This window comes from Gasterosteus aculeatus, chromosome 16 (genome assembly GCF_964276395.1).
Source record: "Gasterosteus aculeatus chromosome 16, fGasAcu3.hap1.1, whole genome shotgun sequence".
Classification (NCBI taxonomy): domain Eukaryota; kingdom Metazoa; phylum Chordata; class Actinopteri; order Perciformes; family Gasterosteidae; genus Gasterosteus; species Gasterosteus aculeatus.
Genome location: NC_135704.1, coordinates 17,610,984 through 17,629,330, shown reverse-complemented (window position 1 = coordinate 17,629,330; position 18,347 = coordinate 17,610,984). Strand labels below are relative to the sequence as shown.

General features: G+C 47.7%; 1 long non-coding RNA gene across 1 annotated transcript; it reads right to left on the bottom strand.

Moving 5' to 3' along the window:
- Positions 1-747: 747 nt before the first annotated feature.
- LOC144388773 (uncharacterized) lies at positions 748-10,218 on the bottom strand. The gene is made up of 2 exons (XR_013453017.1): positions 9,996-10,218; positions 748-1,043 (listed from the first exon to the last, which is right to left on the bottom strand). It is a non-coding gene; the product is annotated as an uncharacterized LOC144388773 (long non-coding RNA).
- Positions 10,219-18,347: the final 8,129 nt, after the last annotated feature.

Sequence of the window (18,347 nt, the reverse complement as noted above, 5' to 3'; positions counted from 1 at the left end):
AACCCTTACCGATGCCGCTGCCCATCGCTTAATCAAACGTTGCTTTTCACGTGATTGCGTAACGCCTCCATTGAGCAGCTCGCGTGAGAAACACTTTTCATCATCAGGAACGAGAGGACAGATGCTCCTTTGACTAAACAAATGGGGGCGTTGGCGAGGGAGGAGGAAGCGGCCGGGCTCATCGCGCAAACAAAATAAATTTAAAAAACATGGAAGAACAATATGATGCCAAACACATCGGGTGACGCTGCAGTAATCGTTTTACAAAGCTATCACATTTCCACATAGGAAATGTGAATTGATTAGCTACAATTGGGAGGAATAAGTTAAATAAAAAGTAATGAAAGTAAAATAATCGCATTTCTAAATGAATTTATTATTAGTGCACGTGTTCAGCAGCGCGTCGTATTACTTGTTAGTGATGATTGTGGTTTCCGGGACGGCAAACCTACATTGAAGTGTGTGAAATTTGACTGGCAGACTAGAGGCTTGAATACCACATCATTTGGTTTAACAAACTGCAGCTTTAGAGCAGCATCAGCCGTCCACACACACACACACACACACACACACACACACACACACACACACACACACACATGGGTACTCACATTCGCTGTATTGCTGCAGCTGGGTGAACTCAGCTGGGCTCAAACAAACCCAGCTCCCGTCTCCCATGCTGCCTGGAGACAGGGGGGTGTTGGGAGGATGTTGGGGGGGGGGTTGTGCGTCGGGGGGGGGGGGGGGTCAAAGGTTATCCTCGGGTCAGGTTGCGTATCGAGGCCGCGGCGAGGAGGTTCTGAGGCGTCATCTCCTCCTCTTCAGAACAGGCGCACTGAGAGCACTCGAGAGGTGGAGAGTCGAGTCAAACCGACTGATGCGGAAAAACGATGCTGATGTTCAGTGTTTAGCCGAAAGGCGGCGGGGGGAAGGTGCTCCAAGTTTAGAATCTGTGTCTGTGAATGGCAAATGTACAAAACTGAACGGGTTTGATTGTCCCTCACAGTGAATCTCTCAGCGGGTTCCAACTAGAGACGTCTTCCCTGCAGAGAGAGAGAGAGAGAAAACAGTCAACCGTTGAGTAAAGTGATCATTCATATTTTCTGACATCTCCATGTAATGTTAAAGATGGACAACGAGGATGCAGAAGAAGAATATCCAAAGCACTGAATTGATATTGTTTTAATTTTAGTTAGCGAGCATCGGAAAGGAGATGGCGTGACTATAAACAACCTGCTCGAGTTTCAATATTTTTCTGCTTCTATCTCTGCTGCCAAAAGCTCTTTCTACCAATCCAGAATTGAGTCTTCATTTTCTAACCCAAATAAACACTTTTCTAGCTTCTCCAACCTCCACGAACCCCCCGGTCCTCCTCCCCCCTCTCCCTTCTCCTGGGAGACTCAACTACTTTAGCAAGAAAATAGCTGACATACGCTTCTCTTTCTCAAACCCACCTCCTACTACTCGAGTCCCACCGACTTCACCTCGATCGCCGTCGCTTCCCTCTTTCACCCCCCCTGTCTCCTAACCAAGTTCTTACCCTAGTAACCTTCGCCCGTCCGGCCACCTGCCCTCTTGACCTCATTTCATCACATCTTCTACAATCTATCGCACCTGACCTTCTTCCTTTCCTCACCTGTCTCATCAACAACGCTCTGTTATCTGGCTGTTTTGCCAATTCTCTGAAGGAGGCAAGAGTCAACCCTCTCCTGAAGAAACCTACCCTCAACCCTTCTGAAGAAAACAACTACAGACCGGTCTCTCTTCTTCCCTTTTTGTCTCTCAAAACTCTTGAACGTGAGATCTTTAACCAACTGTCCTCCTATCTCCACCGTAACAACCTCCTAGACCCCCACCAGTCAGGCTGGTTCCACACTGCTAGAGCCGCCTCTCTCTCCTCTGTCCTCATCCTTTCTGCTGCATTTGACACAGTCAACCACCAGAACCATATTTCCTCCCTTCAGGAACTTGGTGTCTCAGGCTCTGCTCTCTCCCTTCTCTCATCCTACCTTGACGGCCGCACCTACCAGGTAACCTGGAGAGGATCTGTGTCAGAAACTTGCTACTGGAGTTCCTCAGGGTTCCGTTCTGGGCCCCCTCCTCTTCTCGCTCTACACCAACTCTCCCGACGCTGTCATTCGCTCGCATGGTTTCTCCTACCGCAGATATGCCGATGACACCCAACTAATTCTCTCCTTCCCTCACTCGGACACCCAGGTGGTGGTACGGATCTCTGCCTGTCTGACTGACATCTCTCTGAAAATCAACCCAGACAAGACTGAACTACTTCTCTCCCCGGGAAAAGATTCTCCGACCCAGTGTAACACCCAGACTGGGGTGTTAGGTCATTGTTTGTTTTCTGTTGAGTTTCCTGTCATTCACCCTGCCTCTCGTTTCAGACACCTCCCTCCTTGTGTGCCACCGCCCTCGTTGATTGCAGGCCCCGCCCTTATTGGTTCCACCTGTGTCTCGTTCCCCTGTGTATTTAGTCCGTGACGACTGCTTTTTCTGTGCCAGTTTGTCTCTATTGATTTCATGAGCTTATCAGCGAGTTACCCGAGTGTGTCTTCCCGTGTTTCTGTCTACCTGTGAATCTTTGCCCACCGTTTTGGATTAAACCGCATGCTGTCTGAATACCCGTGTACCGAACCCCTGCCTGAAGTAAAGACATTGTTTTTTGACCCTGGCTACCTCGCCTTGAGAACTTTAGCAACTCCGTGTTAAAGCCTGCTGTGACCGCTAGGAACCTCAGCGTGACACTTGACAGCCAACTCTCCCTGTCTCCCAACATTACTGCGACAACACAATCCTGTAGATTCACGCTCTACAACATCAGGAGAATACGTCCCCTTCTCACTCAGAAGGCAGCGCAGGTACTGATTCAGGCTCTTGTCATCTCCCGCCTGGACTACTGCAACTCCCTCCTGGCAGGTCTCCCTGCTACCGCCATTCGACCTCTGCAGCTCATTCAGAAAGCAGCAGCTCGACTGGTCTTGAACCTTCCTAAATTCTCCCACACTACTCCACTCCTCCGCTCTCTTCACTGGCTACCGGTGGCTGCCCGCATCCAGTTCAAAACATTGGTGCTCACGTACCATGCTGTGAATGGATCGGGTCCAGCTTACATCCAGGACATGGTCAAACCCTACATCCTGATTCGCAATCTCCACTCTGCATCTGCAAAACTCCTCGTCCCTCCCTCACTGAGAGCAAACCACTCGATCTTCAAATCTTCATGGAAGACGGCATCTGACTTTTAAACAACAATGTATGGACTCATATTCTTACTGTAAAGAATCAACGACATTGTTTTAGGCTCTAAGTCGATACTTTCTGAGGCCGTCCTGCCACCGGCAGCCGGTTTCCGTTGAACATGCGGTTGCCGTGGCAACGTGCTGGCGCAGCTCCAGCAAGGCTTTCCATCCCAATGCGGTTCAGATGTGACGCGTTTCGCATGTTCACGCCTCTTCAGTGGTTGTTTACGGTCACGTGCCTCGTTTGCGTCACAATATAAACTACATTATTTTTATTTTACGAATTTCCGAGTTAAGTGACCATGACAACAAGATGTAAAGATTTTAATCATTTGGTTGATTCAACAGCTGTTTAATTAAACTGGGTGACATTAATGGCTAAAAGCTGTTTCAACGCCTCATGGAATACATTCTTGGCTGAAATAATAATTTAATTTATTCATTTATTTATTTAGTGGCCTAAATGCCAAATATAGTCCAATTTAAATATTTAAGTTAAATGGTTGCATGGTTTTGCATTTGTTGATGCGCGATGAAATTGAATTGTTAGTCACGTTGCTCCATAGGAAAAAAAAGTAAAAAGAAACTATATTATAAATAGAGGGTGGATGATGAATTGAATCTAACTCACGTTAAAATCTATTCAGATTGTGTTGCTAATTAGAACCGAAAATGAATAATATCTCCACCATTTCCATTTTCCTTTCACACCATCAACCAGGCTCTAACGGTGAAGCAGTGTTCTTACTTTCTCTACATGAAAGACAGCCGGTGGGATGAGCTATTGCGCTGCGGGTGTTTAGTGCAAAGTGGAAGAACAGGCGGAGATCTATATATGTGTGTATATATATATATATATATATATACATATTTATATGTACTGTGAGTGGGTGACAGGTAAACGCAGAGAGGAGCACATGCCAATCAAGCGTGCAGGGCCTCTCCTCAGCGCAGAGAGGGACTCTGTTTTGCTCAGGATGTTGCCCGGCAACTATGACGTCACCGCAGCGCATGACAAAGAGGTGCAGGCGGAGAGAGGGAGGGATCGCTACGGTTACTATGAACAGATGTGACTACACGTCCTGTTTTTCTGTTCTTACCGCAAACCATAGTCGAATTTACATACAGGATGGCAGCTGAGTTTCATACAAGTCACATACACACAACGTGTATATCAACACGCAATATTCACAGCATCAATGAGCAGAAACAACTATTAGCAATGTCAACGTTTTAGTGCAGTAACGTCAACCTGAGCGCAGATTAAAGTCGCTCCTTGCTTCTCAAGCATCTTGGGTTAGCGCCGTTAGCACTGTTAGCTGCTAGCTCAGCCGTCTCCATGCTGAGGGCCGTGTGGAGGCGATGGATATGTTCTCCTTCTTCAGAAAGCCTGGTAGATGAGTCTGAGATGAATAAACAGACCAGTAACGCTCTCGTATCTGTACGTCAAATATAAGAATTCCTCCTGTCGTCCGTCCCCCACCGGCTGCTTCGGGTGCGAATGTGTGTTGGCGCTAGAAGCCTGGAACTCTCTCCAGTTCAGAAGTTCTTCTCAATGACACGCGAGTGCGAGTAGATCGGAGCCATCGGACAATCGGTTGTGTGATGTTGTCTGAGCCTCCTGGTCTAAAGAAAGAAAGAGACGGAGCCAGCGAGAGGGGATATTTACACCTTCATGTCCACCGCAGCACCAGACAAGTCTATTGACTAAACAATGAACTAATGACAGAGAGACACGTCGCATTAGAATCTGTGTCGGTTTATCTTCATTATATAATGACTTCTCTGCTTATATGTTGCAGGGGAAAATAGACTTTTGCTTCCAATGTAAAAAAAAAAAATGCTTATTGCAATCACAAATGGGATGTTGTATCGGACAACAGGCGTTCTAATCTAAATAACAAAATATGTACTGAGGAACCCGACCTGCAGTATCAGTTATTCCCTTTAATATATGTTTCTGTTCTTATTTCGCTCAATCATTGTGTTAATCCATCTGTCCGCGCCCTGAAGGCGTTTGAATGATCAGATAATATTCACAATCTGCGTTTTCACCCAAGCCGTGAAGACCGCAGGACGTCCATGTCAGGTGAACGTAAATACGTTTGGTTTGAGGCGTCAGAACGTGCATGAAAACCCGGTTACCATGACAAAGACGTGTGTCGTCTCCTCACAAAAATCCCTTTGAGTAAAACTAAAAGACATAAAGCAAGCGGAGACACCATCGCTGCCAAATTAGGCTGCTGCTGCTGCTGCTGCTGCTGCTGCTGCTGCTGCTGCTGATGATGATGATGTTAACGGTGAAGAGGAGGGGGCGTAAACAGAAACCGCAGCGCTCCCATAATCCTGTCTAAGTAAAAGCCTGAGCACAATGACAAAACTTGAAGCAAGATGCCGAACAGGAGGCCTCTGAGGGACAGTCCTCGGCGGGGGGCGGGTGGGGGTGTCGAGCAGGATGCTGCGGGCGAGGCCGGCTCCTCGCTACAGGAAGAGAGTGCGGAGGTCCTGATAGCTCGACACGGACTCCCTCCGCTGCTCTCCACGCCGGCCGGCAGGAAGCCGCACCAGCAATGAGATGATTGTCACATCCCGCGCGCCTGCTGAATTCAGACCCGTTGCTGTTGGTAGCTTAGCGATTGGCCCCCGCTCACACTTAAACAATGTGTTGGTTAGTTAGGGTTGATTCTAGGGACACGGTTTTTATCATACCTCCGACAGCGACATCACACTTCACGAGGCACCTGTGCTTCAATCGTACAAAGTAAGACTAACCGTGGAGGTTTAAAGGGGGTTCGCGGCTTTGGATGCGGCCTGGTGAGCGATGACGAGTTGAAGGTTGAGTCAGCTGACAAGTGGTCTGAAGACGAGCAGGAATCCCTCAAAGGGCCGAAGAGCAGGAATCGCCTCGTGGGAACCCGAGCTACAGCGCGCTGTCCGAGCGGCGTTATTTCCGCCCGGGTCTCCTCGTGCTGTTCAATAGAGAATGCAAATTCCATCCGGACCAGCTGGAGGTCGCCAGCTGGGTTAAAAATATTTGTCCATCAGACCACAGGGCTTTTTTTTTTGCGAGGGGGGAGACGAGTGGAATACAGACATAAACAGACCGCGTGAGTGAAATAATGAGTCTCATGAACACAGACGCATGTAAACGAGTTTCAGAAGAGATAAAAATAGAACAAAGTTCTCCTTCCCCTCATTACAATGATCAGTTTGGCGATGCAGTACAGTGTGTCTGCTCTGCATGTTCCTCTGACCTATATGTGAAAATGTGTTTTGTGTGCCTGAAATCCTCCCTTTTTGCTCCCGTCGTCACATTCTGTGAAAGGACGAAATCAAGCGTCTGAAGTGCCCGCGGGTCTTTCGCCCTCCTTCCGTCTCTTCGATCACCCCGAGTCCCACGGCACGGCTCCTCCGCTTTGTTCGGACAAATAAGCGCCCGTCGAAGGCTTGCTAGGCGTTCTAGGGTGGTCAAGAAAAAAGGAAAAGGCTCCAACAATAAAGAAAGGTCATTGACATCGAGGATTTGATCATCATAAGTAACTCCGGGTTATTCGGTTGAGCTCAGTCTGCAGAAGAGAGCGTGAGCGAAGCGCTCAGAGCCTCTCGAGCCCTGACGCCCCAGCGGAAGAGCCCCGAGCCGCCTAGACTCAGCGGATCCAAAGTCCGAAGCAATCGCTACAACGCTCCCTTTAAAGGATCTATTTCACCACATCGGAACAAGTGTTTTTTGCTGTTTGTGAAGTTCCGTATTAACTGCTGTGGAGTTGTTTCCTCTGGGCGACAGTCGTTACAACAAGTGCCCCAAAACGACACGCGGTTACGTGACAAAGCCCCTCCGGCCGCGGTTATTGTGTCGGGAGGAAGGGGGGAAAAAAGAAGGTCAGAAGGGACGGGGCCGGAAGGCCGTCCTACCCGTCCTGTCCCGTCCTCGTCTGGACTGGGTCGTATTTCGTTCAAATGTACCACAAACTTTGTCACCACGACGACTTTCGCGAGTTATCGCGTTTCTCCGCCTCGCGTGACCCTGTTGCTTATATAACGCCGTGGCTGAAAAAAAAAAAAAAATCTTGAATCCCATGGGTGGGACTTTGCATTGACCACCACAGCAGAGGCAAAGTGCCCTTTCCAAATCACGAGCTAATTCAGTCCCAAAATAAATACGCCTTATTCAGTGGAGAACATTCCTGCCGAAGTGGAGGGCTTTTTTTGGAGTTTTTGCTTTCCTGCTGTGCGTGAGGTTTTCAGAGGGGGCATCTAATCGCACCACGGGGCCGAAGATACAGCCCAGGAAACATTTAGAGGCCCGTGTTGTTTCAGGGAATTAACCGCACGGTTTAACCTGAGGAGCCGCAGCCTGAGCTTCTTCTCTGCCCATAAAAGGAGTGCTGCTAATCCCTGGTCGAGACTTGACAATACACACTATACAGTGCAGAAAATCACACACACACGCTCTGGACTATCTTCGCCTCGCCCTCGTTATCACGGCTCACTGTTTCCACAAGGTGATTTTTTTTTTTTTTTTGAATGTGATTTTCTCTGCAATGGTTTCTTTTCCATCTCATCAGTTTCCCCCTCTGCTTTCTCGGGCAGATCTTCCTCAGCCAGTTAGTCATCTACAGAAGTTGCGCGCACAACACGCCGCGCACGCTGGCGTGTGAGACGCCGGCGGATCAGCCCCTGCTGCAGGCCGGGCTCGCATGGAGGCCGAGGCTGGCTGTTCTCCCACCCGCTGAGGATGGAGACCCACAAATACCACCGGGGTGTTTATGGGCCCCCAAGCGGGAATGTGCCGGGTCCGGCTCCCCGACTGCCGCTCTGCAAACAAATAGGCGATGAGAGGCTTCTTAAATTGTTCACATCCGATGGTCCAGAGTAGGCAACCAACCAAGGAACCATCTGAACCTCAATTATCACATTTTGAATCGTCTCAAGACGTTTATTGGGAAACAGTCATCATCATTTAGCTGTTTAACACACCAGTGCTTTAAAGAATGCACGATATAAACCTTTTACAGATCTCTTGTAAAGATCTCATCCTTTTGGGGGACTTGAACCTCCTTGAACGCCATCGCAAACACTCCCAACTCTACATTCCAGTGAAGGCATTTCATGTTACTCCAGGTCCGTCATTTTGAGACAAACAAGAGCACCGCAGTCGGTTTGGTGCGCAGAATCTGTGGGATTAAGAGGGCGAGACCTGAAGGCCACTGAACGAATAGCCGTTTTTTTTTCTCAGATACCATATCGGCTCAAACGCGTACTTAAAGAAAGTCTTGTACTGTGTTACGTCACGTCAATTTTAGACTGTCGGGGACAAATCGGGCGACTTCCCGATTAACAATGGGACTGTTTGCAGTGAAAGACGAAAGTCAGATGTGACAGTGGCGTTCATGACGCGTTCAAGCTGCAGCTGCTGTCAGATAAAAGCTTTGTGTACACTACCTGCGCCGTGCCGCACATCAGACACGGCATTTGGCATTTAAGAGGCAGACGTTTCCCATAGGAGTCAGCAGAGAGAAGAAGCAGAGCTAAAAGAGAGTAAATATTGGACTAATATTTACATTCAGCACAAAACCAGGTCTATTTATACCGTTCAAGCGCTGCGGGAACGGACTTATCGCTCCATCATCAGCCTCCCCGTGTTTGTTTTTTACCTGGGAGTGAAATAATGTGAGCAAACACCTTCATGACGTTAAAAAGATTAACGGATAAAAGCGTCGCTATTGTTTACTGCGCAGTGATTTGGGATTGAAAAGATGTCGACTATGCGTTTGTTATCTAAAACGCTCAAAGAGGTGTCCGGTAATCCAGGTTATCTACTATTCGGGTCAGTGCGTAAATCGTGAGGGGAATCAATTTGAGTCGCACACATCTGGGACACGGCCATTGTTCCCCTCTTAACCCGCGTGAGGAATCGCCGTCTGACGGCCCCCGGGGACCGCCGTCATCATCGGGGGGGGGGGCCACAGGCCACAGAACGTGCTAACTCGGGTCCTCCTCGGCCTCCCTCGACCTTTGGATCCTCTTCCGCCGACTCTGTGCCCTCGCCTGGTGACAGCGAGACGCGCGGCGTATTCTCAATAAGCCCAAACTGCATCAGAATTAAACCTCGCAGCAAACATTTCAGGCCTCAACGCGTTGTTGGTCAGTCACTTGTTAATGTTGAAAAGAGCTCAGCACCTGCTTATGAGAGATGTTCATCAAAAAGAGTTCTGCCCTTCTCTTTGCAACTCCCCAGCAAAGGTCACGCAGCTCATTGCATTACCCTCGCAACACAAACAAAAGGCTTATTATTGATCGGTTGGCTTCCAGGAAAGAGTGACCGCGGCAGGTGATTCCTTGAAACTGACTCGACTACGGTGCAGATCTCACGTTGTGTTGGATTGGATCGTTCAGGCACAAGGAGTCTGACGCGCTTTGCCTTCTATCTCTACATAAACACACACACGCGCAGGGTTCTAACATCCTCAACTACATGACAAGTTGTAATGTCGAAAGCTCTCACCACAAAACACGTCTGCCTCGGACGCAGTCGATTGTCGAGAAGTTGGAGAGAGGAAAAAAAAGGCACATTTTCACACATTAGAGAAAAACGATTTCTGCAAGAGAGGAGAAAGGGGGGAAGTGTTTCAAACTATCGCGTTTAGGGAGGTGCAGGAGGAGAGAGGAGCGGCAGAGACGGACCATCACACCATGCAGGCGAGAGAAGGAGACAGAAATGGGACAGAAAGTCCTCCCTACCTCTGGCCGGCGATGCTCCCGCTGTAGTCCATGTAACATCCCTGTGCGGGGGGATGGGGGGGGGTCGGGGGCTGTGTGTGTGTGTGTGTGTGGGGGAGAGAGAGAGGGGGAGAGAGAGGTGGGAGGGGGGGGGGGGGTGTCCCTCGGCTCTCTTGCTCGGGCTGCTTTCTGCTTCCCTGTCGTCCTCTCTGCTCGACACTCGCATGCAGCACGACGGCGGAGGAGCCTCATCCCTCCCATCCAGCCTGAATTAATTAAGCCTTTCCTCCCTCCCCTCCCCTGTCTCTCTCCCTCCCCTCTCTCTCTCTCTCGCTCTCTCTCTGCCTCCCCCTGCAGTGTTCAGCTTCCTCTCGCTCTCTTCCTTCTTTCTGTCTCGCTCATCAACCTCTATTCGTCCATCTGTGGGGTTAAATCTGTCTTCCCTCTCTTTGTTTTTATGTTTCTACGTCAAATAACAACAGGAGGAGGAACCGCATAGTTTACATCTTCATATTTGTGCGTATCTTCATTTATTTATACGGTTGATTTGATGTTCTCTATGTGTCAATGACACTCTATGAATGCACAGAACTGATGACAGCTGTTTTCTTATCTTACCCCACAATGAAGTTTTTATTACATTTATTATCAGCAGAAAGTTGCTCAAAGCCTCGGGTTAATTCGCGTGAACTCAGTGACGACGTGTTGCTGAAAGAAGCCTCGGAGACGTCCTCGTCCACCGGCGAGGCGCCGCGGGAGCAGCTGCATCGCACCGTCCTAGTTTTCCTCGCCGTTTATTTTGCCGAGTGCCTTGCTGGACGGACGGGGGGGGGGGGGGGCAGGGGACACGCGTTTCTGGGTCTGTGGTGTCGCCAGACTTTTTCTTTTCTCCACTTTCCCAGAGCAGAATAATTGAGAATTGAGCCGGAAAAGAAGATGACGAAACAAAAAAGAAATCAGATCTTTCATCGTCTGACTTCTCCTGTGCGGTGTGTTTACACCGTTACGATGACCTCATCGCTCAGTGTGTCTGTCTTTATCTCCCCCTCTCACTGACACACACACACACACACACACACACACACACACACACGTGTTCATCCTGCACACAATGTCACACAGACTCTGAAGGTGTCGCTGCAATGTGTCGGCCTGCTGGCTATTTCTGTGGTGGTCATTGATGAGTAAGGAGCCATCTATCCATCCCTCCCCTCCTCCCACAGCTCCTCTTACAGCACACACACACACATACACACACACACACACGCACACACACACACACACAACCCATTTTCTTTTCATTTCTAGACGTGTTTTCGTGTTTTGTTGCCTCGTTTTACAGAATCCGCTGCTGCTTCCTGCTGCTGTGGCTAAAAGAGGCTGATCCCCAGAGAAATGAGAGGAGTGCTTTACCCCCCCACACTCCCCCCACACTCCCCCCACACCCCCTCACATCACCCCCACACACACCCCACATCACCCTACACCCCTCTCCTCATTCTCACATCTCCATCTTCCGGACGCCTTGATGTTCCACAGTGTGTGACAGGAGGCGAGGAGGTGCTCCTGTTGAATGTCAGAGACGATGACGTCACTCAGAGTGGCGGCTGCGAGATTTAATGCAGTTTTTTTATTCATAAAACTGTCATTAACAAAAAAAAGGAAAAAAGGAAGAGTATTGTTATTTTATATAAATCTGGCCCACTTACATGTTCAGCTAAAAGGAACTGAAAGGTCGCATTTGATTGACTCACTCGACAAGAAGCTTCTAGATGAATGCGGAAAAAACGTGTTCAATAAGACGATCGTCACCACTCTGATGGTTTAGTTTTTTTTATCATGAATGTCACAGTTGGTCGATAATCTACATGCCGCTGTACAACGCTGCAACGCTGCAAAGGTGGACAAGAAGAAGTTTTACCGCCGTGTTTTATATCGCAGGACATAAACGTGGAAGTGAAAATAACTCCTCAAACCCGTCCCATAAAAACAAACATCATTTACTTTATATCCTTAAGTTATGATCGACAGAATAATTCAACGAGGAGAAGAATTAGTTGGTCTCGGTCGATCTTGAAGTTAAAAGGTTCCCCGAGAACGAGACAAGAACACGGCGAAGGGAGGAGACCGCGGGACGAGAGGGAAAGTTTCACCGCGAACCGTTTACTTTCACCGAGAAAAGTTCCCCCCGTGTGACAGTTTGAAGGCCGTGGGCGCGCGCCGCGTGGGCTCGGACGCAGCTGGCGTTTAACCGTCCACGCGAGGAGGAGCTGCTTTCACCCTCAGGGGGGGAAAGAGAGACTTCGGGGGGGGGCGGTTTGGAGGGTAACTCTGGCTGAAGGTCAGAAGGTCACAAGTCGGCTCCATGTGACACCTGCTGCGAGGATGAGAAGCGACAGCTATTGCTCGTTTCTGCTGGAGATCCTCTGTGACCTCGGCGGTTGTTGCGAGGGGCTCCGCTGTGGTTTCACTTCCTGTGAACTTCACGCTTCCTCCTCGTTGTCGCGGATCAGCATTGTCGATACGTCACGTCAAGTTTCACAATCTTTCTTTCTTTTGTGACAGTTTGTTTCCATGTGCACGACAAACGACACACACACATCGCCACCCACGCTGCACATGCACACACAGACAGGAAGTGGGGGCTAGAAATAAATGGACAACAACAACAACAACAAGGCCGCGCTTATTTTCCATTCTGTTGCTTCTCTCTCTAACGTGACGTGATCTCTTCACGCTCAGCGGCACACGGGAAAGTAAAAGCAGCGGCAGTCATCGAGCTCGCCGTCCGTCCAGCCCGGCTCGTCGGGCGCTCCCTTCCTCTCCCGCAACGCATGAATCGAAGAGTTGACGCAAAAGATCACCGACGGGGGGGGGGGGGGGGGGGGGGGGCGCTCTGCTCTGGCCGATTCATAACGTGCTAAGCGGCCCGGCAATGTCAATCGCCGAAAAATAGCGGGTTGTTTTTTTTGCGCGGCGCTCAATCGCTCCGTCGGCCCGGCGGTCGTTGCTGGGAAAAGGCGCGCGGGAGCACTCAGAGGGGCTCGGCCACGCAGGTGAGTCCATCAAGCCGTCGTTGAGCTCGACAGAGGCCGACCCTCGAGTTCAGAGTCAAGCGCCGGAGGGAAAGCAGGACAACGAACAGAACTGCGAGTTAAACTTCAGATTTCGGTGGCAGAATTCTGACACGGAACAAACAGCCAAACCAACGTGCATTGTTTAAATAAAGAGGTTGGTCAATAAGTAGCTGCACAAGAAGATCCTGTAGACATCGGAGGAGCCCCTTGATACTGAAAGGAAAGGCTCCGTTGGGCTGACATTTTGGTTATTAGAGGTGCTTGAAGTGTCAGTGGGATTTAGGAAAAGAACCCGGAAATCCTGTAAATAAAGTATGGAATTGAAATGCATTTTGCTGCAAAACGATTTCGAACCTTTAGGCTTTTGCTGACCTAAATAAATCGCCTTTGATGCCATGAAAGTCTTAACGATCATAAAGTAAACGGAAACCAGGGACAACATTGCTGTAATGTATGCAGCCAATCCAGATGCATCACAGCGAGCCCATAATGGGATTTATGTTGAGCGTTGAGCAGCCTGCACATCCTCTGGGGAGAAGAGGCACACGGGTGATTAGCGCCGAGCTATCGGTCTGAGCTCCCACTGCGTCCACTGTACCACGCCGACACGGAGGGATCGGCTGGATGATCGCTGCTCTGTATTCTGAAGAGGGTCGCCCTCATTTCTCAGCCTCTCGAGCGTCTGGATATCTAGTAAAATACGCAGAAATTCTTATTTAAAAACACAGTTTCGTTTTCCGACTGGGAGGTCTACGTGGCACAACATGTACCGAAGGGTAACGTTTTGGGATATGAACACTGGTGTCCTGGTCTGGCCTGCAGAGCCCCACTCAGGGGCTTTGTCCGTGCTTTAATGGTCCGTTCGATCCGCTGCCTTTTCAAACGTATTTTCCTCTTCTGTTAATGCGATGAACAGACCTGACAATTGTGGCCAAAAAAGGGAGAAAGCGCGTCACTGGAAATCAATTTATTGATCGACTTCACCTCGTGTAGGACTTTTTTAAAGGCCAATTATTTCAAGACGTATTACATTCTGTCGTCGGGGGTGTGAGTGTGATGGCAGCAAGATGTAAAGTTAAATTTATGGAGGTTGTGTTCTGAGATCTCACCCATGACGGTGAATACAACCTTATCTGAAGCTATATTCGCTTAATAATCACATTTCTGAAATAATAAACGGGGTAAAACTGATACTTGGTGCCCTATAGTCCTAATAATATCCTAAGAGCATTTTGACCCACAATGGAAAAAATACTTACATTTAATCATTCAATCTTATTATTAAACAATAAACAATATGGCCAAAAAAAAAATGTGGTAACGCTTTATATTCAACGCAGTTATTTCCCATGCTCATTCTGTCTTAACCTCAAGCACCCCGGCTCTTGAAATCCTCCCAGATGGTGGACTCCAGTGGGCGGAAGTGGGAGCCGCGATGCAGAGGACAGTAATATCAAGGACGGCTTTGATCCTACCTGGTAAATCCCTCTCCGATGTCACCGGGGCCACTCCACTGTTCACCGGAGACGAGCTGTGGTGCTCAGTCGTCATGGATTCAACACGCAATTGAAGCTGCCGGAATTTACATATGTTAATGTTGAAACCATAAAACCTTTAAAAATTAATAAAACGTCAAAAGCTAAGGTGATTATGAAATATATTTAAAAGTATAAAAGCAAGGATAGAAATGGTGTTCAATAGAGCAGGAATAATTTTCCACTGCGTTGTGGCGTCAATATTATAGAGATTTTCCTGTGATAGTTTTTACCAAATATATTTTTACTTTTTTTTCTATTAACCTAATCTTTTTTTACTTTTTTGACATAAATTTATGTTCGATAATATATTTTTTTTTAACATTTTCAGACTTTTTTCCTGTGATATTTTTTACCAAATATATATTTTTTCTTTTTTTTCTATTAACCTAATCTTTTTTTTACTTTTTTGACATAAATTTATGTTCTGACATTTATGTTTGATATCATATTTTTTGACCTAACATTTTCAGACTTTTTTTCTATAAAACTTTTTACCAAGTACATCAAAGTAGTTTTTTTCAGCTAACACATTCAGACTTTCTTTTAAAAAAAAAATTCTAAATATTGTTTGACTTATTTTTTCAAAAAATATTTTTATTTTTTATTTTAATAAATCATAAATAGATAATAGAAAAAAGCTAATTATCAAATTCATACTCGCACATTTTGAAATTCATTAATATAATGAACATTCAATATGATAATGAATGTTTGTTTTTATTCTAAAGAATAAATCTGACAAGTAATGAGTAATAATTAGACGTGTATTTTAGACACTGTTGTTTAATTGTTAACGTTATTTTAAGCACAAAACTTAACTAACTACTAACTCACGGTAAATATTGAGATAGAAGTAGCCTAGCAGCTAGCTTAGCATAGCAGTGATTTCGGTGGTCCGTTTGCCGCTCACCCCCCTTCTGTTTGACCCGTGGAGTGATTCCTCTTCACAGTTCTCCGCTGTGTGTTTGTTTTACTTCCAATGCGAAACGCTTTCTCCATCTTGACGTGACGGACAGCAGCTAGAGGCCATTTTATTTCCGCGGCATTCTATTCTGATGATTAATAAACACATAGCCCCTTTTAGAAAAACGCAACAACGCAATTGAACCTCCGTTACATGTAAATATGTAATATATATATATATATATATCCGGCTTCCTCCCACAGTCCAAAGACATGCTCTGGGGATCAGGTTAATTGGTGACTCTAAATTGCCCGTAGTTGTGTGAATGTGAGTGTGAATGGTTGTGTGTCTCTGTGTAGTCCTGCGATTGGCTGGCGACCAATCCAGGATGTACCCTGTCTATCGCCCGAAGTTGGCTGGGATGGACTCCAGCCCCCCCGCGACCCTGTGTGCAGGATAAGCGGTTTGACAATGGATGGATGGATGGATATATATATATATATATATACGATTGAGCTCCGCGTATGAGGAACAATAGAAGCTAGTCGGGATGAAGACGGACTCATCAGCGGTGCTGCAGTCATGTATTCACCTCACCCACCAGACGCTATGAAGACAGGAGCTGCTTGCTCCCCCAAATGTGAAAATGAAGTGAGAAGAGGATGCCAGTGGGTTCTTATCAGTGGCACGAGCGCACGTCGGGGGGGGGCAGGCTCGGAAATGTCACCAAGACCTTTTTCCTCGCAGCAATTTTGTGGTTTTATGGGGAAAGGGAGCGTGTTTTTTAATAAGCGTTCCTATTTGAACGTTATCATCTTTCGCAAAATGCTACAACAATATTCCTATAACAAATTGTTTTAAAAGAAACGACATGTCTGCTCACACATCCCACATCAACTACTCTCACTTTACATAACTTAACCACTAAAAGTGCATGACCTTTCGATGTCCCCTTTGAGTTCATCAAGATAAATCACTTTTTCCGGCGCGTCGCAGTATCCGACGTGCGCGAGCTGCGTCGCAAGAGGAAGAAAGGAAGGCCGAGTGGGCAATTACTGAACCCCCCGCTGAATGGTCACGTGATCGCGCCCCTGGATTATATTCCTTCATTTACGCAGATGATCACCAGGGTTTTCCAGCTGCTGGGAGTAAACGCAGTGATGTGCTGCTCCCCACCAATGTGATTAGCATGCTTTGGTGCACCAGCCACACTGTCCAAGCCCTTGATGAGCAATTACAGAAGGCAGGACAACCCTACCGGAAACGTCCCCAACGTCCCCAACGTCCCCAAGAAATAAGCAGCAATGGTGAAAGAAGACAAACTAAATGTTTGTTTCGGGCTGACGGGTTCCTCAGTGGAAGCACTGCAGACGCTCTTCTGTGAAAAGGCCGAGTGGAGCTGGAGCGATTTCCTGGGGAACTTCAGCTAAAGTGAATGTTCGCGTTCCTTTGAGCAAAGCTCCCGTTAATCATGAATCTGTTTTAGAGGAGACGAGTCTGTCATTGTGTTCAGTGTAGCTCTATACCTGATTGAAATACACAACAGTACACATCAACAATGTGATAGTATGTATCCATTAAAGAATCGGCTGTATACACACACACACACACACACACACACACACACACACACACACACACACACGCACACACACAGACAGATAAGTAGTTAGTTTTAAAGGGACACAAGTCAAAACTATTTGACATTATTGCTTTCAACAATGACAGAATGCAGCTCATCATGCCAGGCGACACCTCTTTGAAGTCTCACATCACGTCATCGCGTCCATGAAAAAATACTCCTGGTTTTACTTCCTTCCTGTAACGACTCCCAACAACAGAAGACGATGGGCGTCGAAATACGCTTCCTGCTATCGGGTTTCCACTGACTTACACGGGAAGACTTTGTCCCCCGGGGTCGCAGCCTCTGGGCAGTTTTTAATTAAAACGCTCCGTTCGTGCACCCTGTGAATTACTGCATCCAGCTCACAGCACTTCATAGGGACTGATGAGCCACTTTTAAAAGCACATCCGAGGGACCGTTTACTGCCTCTTGATTTAACGCTCACGGATTTCATCCGTTGTAAATATAGCAGACATTTTTTTTTCCGCGATGCACCTGGAAAATCTGATGACACGTTCAGGGTTGTTGCGCGTGCACGGCGCCCCGCTCGCAGCGCACGGGCAACTTCCGCCCGGTCGTGACACCAACAGCGCTGCTGCTTCACACGCGGACTCACAGGAAGCGCGGTCATCCGCTCAAGTACGCGCTTCTCCTCCCGCTCGTTTCTCAAGCTCCACACCTTCTCAGTCGCGTTGGAGTGATTGCATCTACTGAGTGGGGGAGTCGTGATTGCATCCTCTGAGACCTGACATTAAGTTACTGAGGGAGAGAGAGAGAGAGAGAGGCATCGTAATGGTCGCTGTTTAAATGTGTAGAATCGATACACAGAGGATGTGATGAATGACGTTCATAATACTCTTTAAATAAAGTCTGTGAACAGATCTGAGATGTGCGATCTGGGTCTGAGACGAGTTGCTGCACAGCCTGAGCTCCTGTAAGAGCACTGTTGTATTTACTCGAGGGCCTCGGAGCGGCGACATTTAAACACAGAACTGAAGTGACACAACAAACTGCTGAACTGATTGACGGGAGCAGAATGTCCACTAAATCCTGCAGAAGCTCTGTATTCAAAACAGGACCTGACGGGCAAACGTGTGGATTACTGGGGAATCTGTGTGCACAAACGCAACACAATGTTCACAATCCCATCAGGGTACAATCGGTGAGCAAGGTGAAGGGCGTTAACGGGGTTTGGTTTCTGTTTTAAGAAAAACCACGCAAACATCAGGA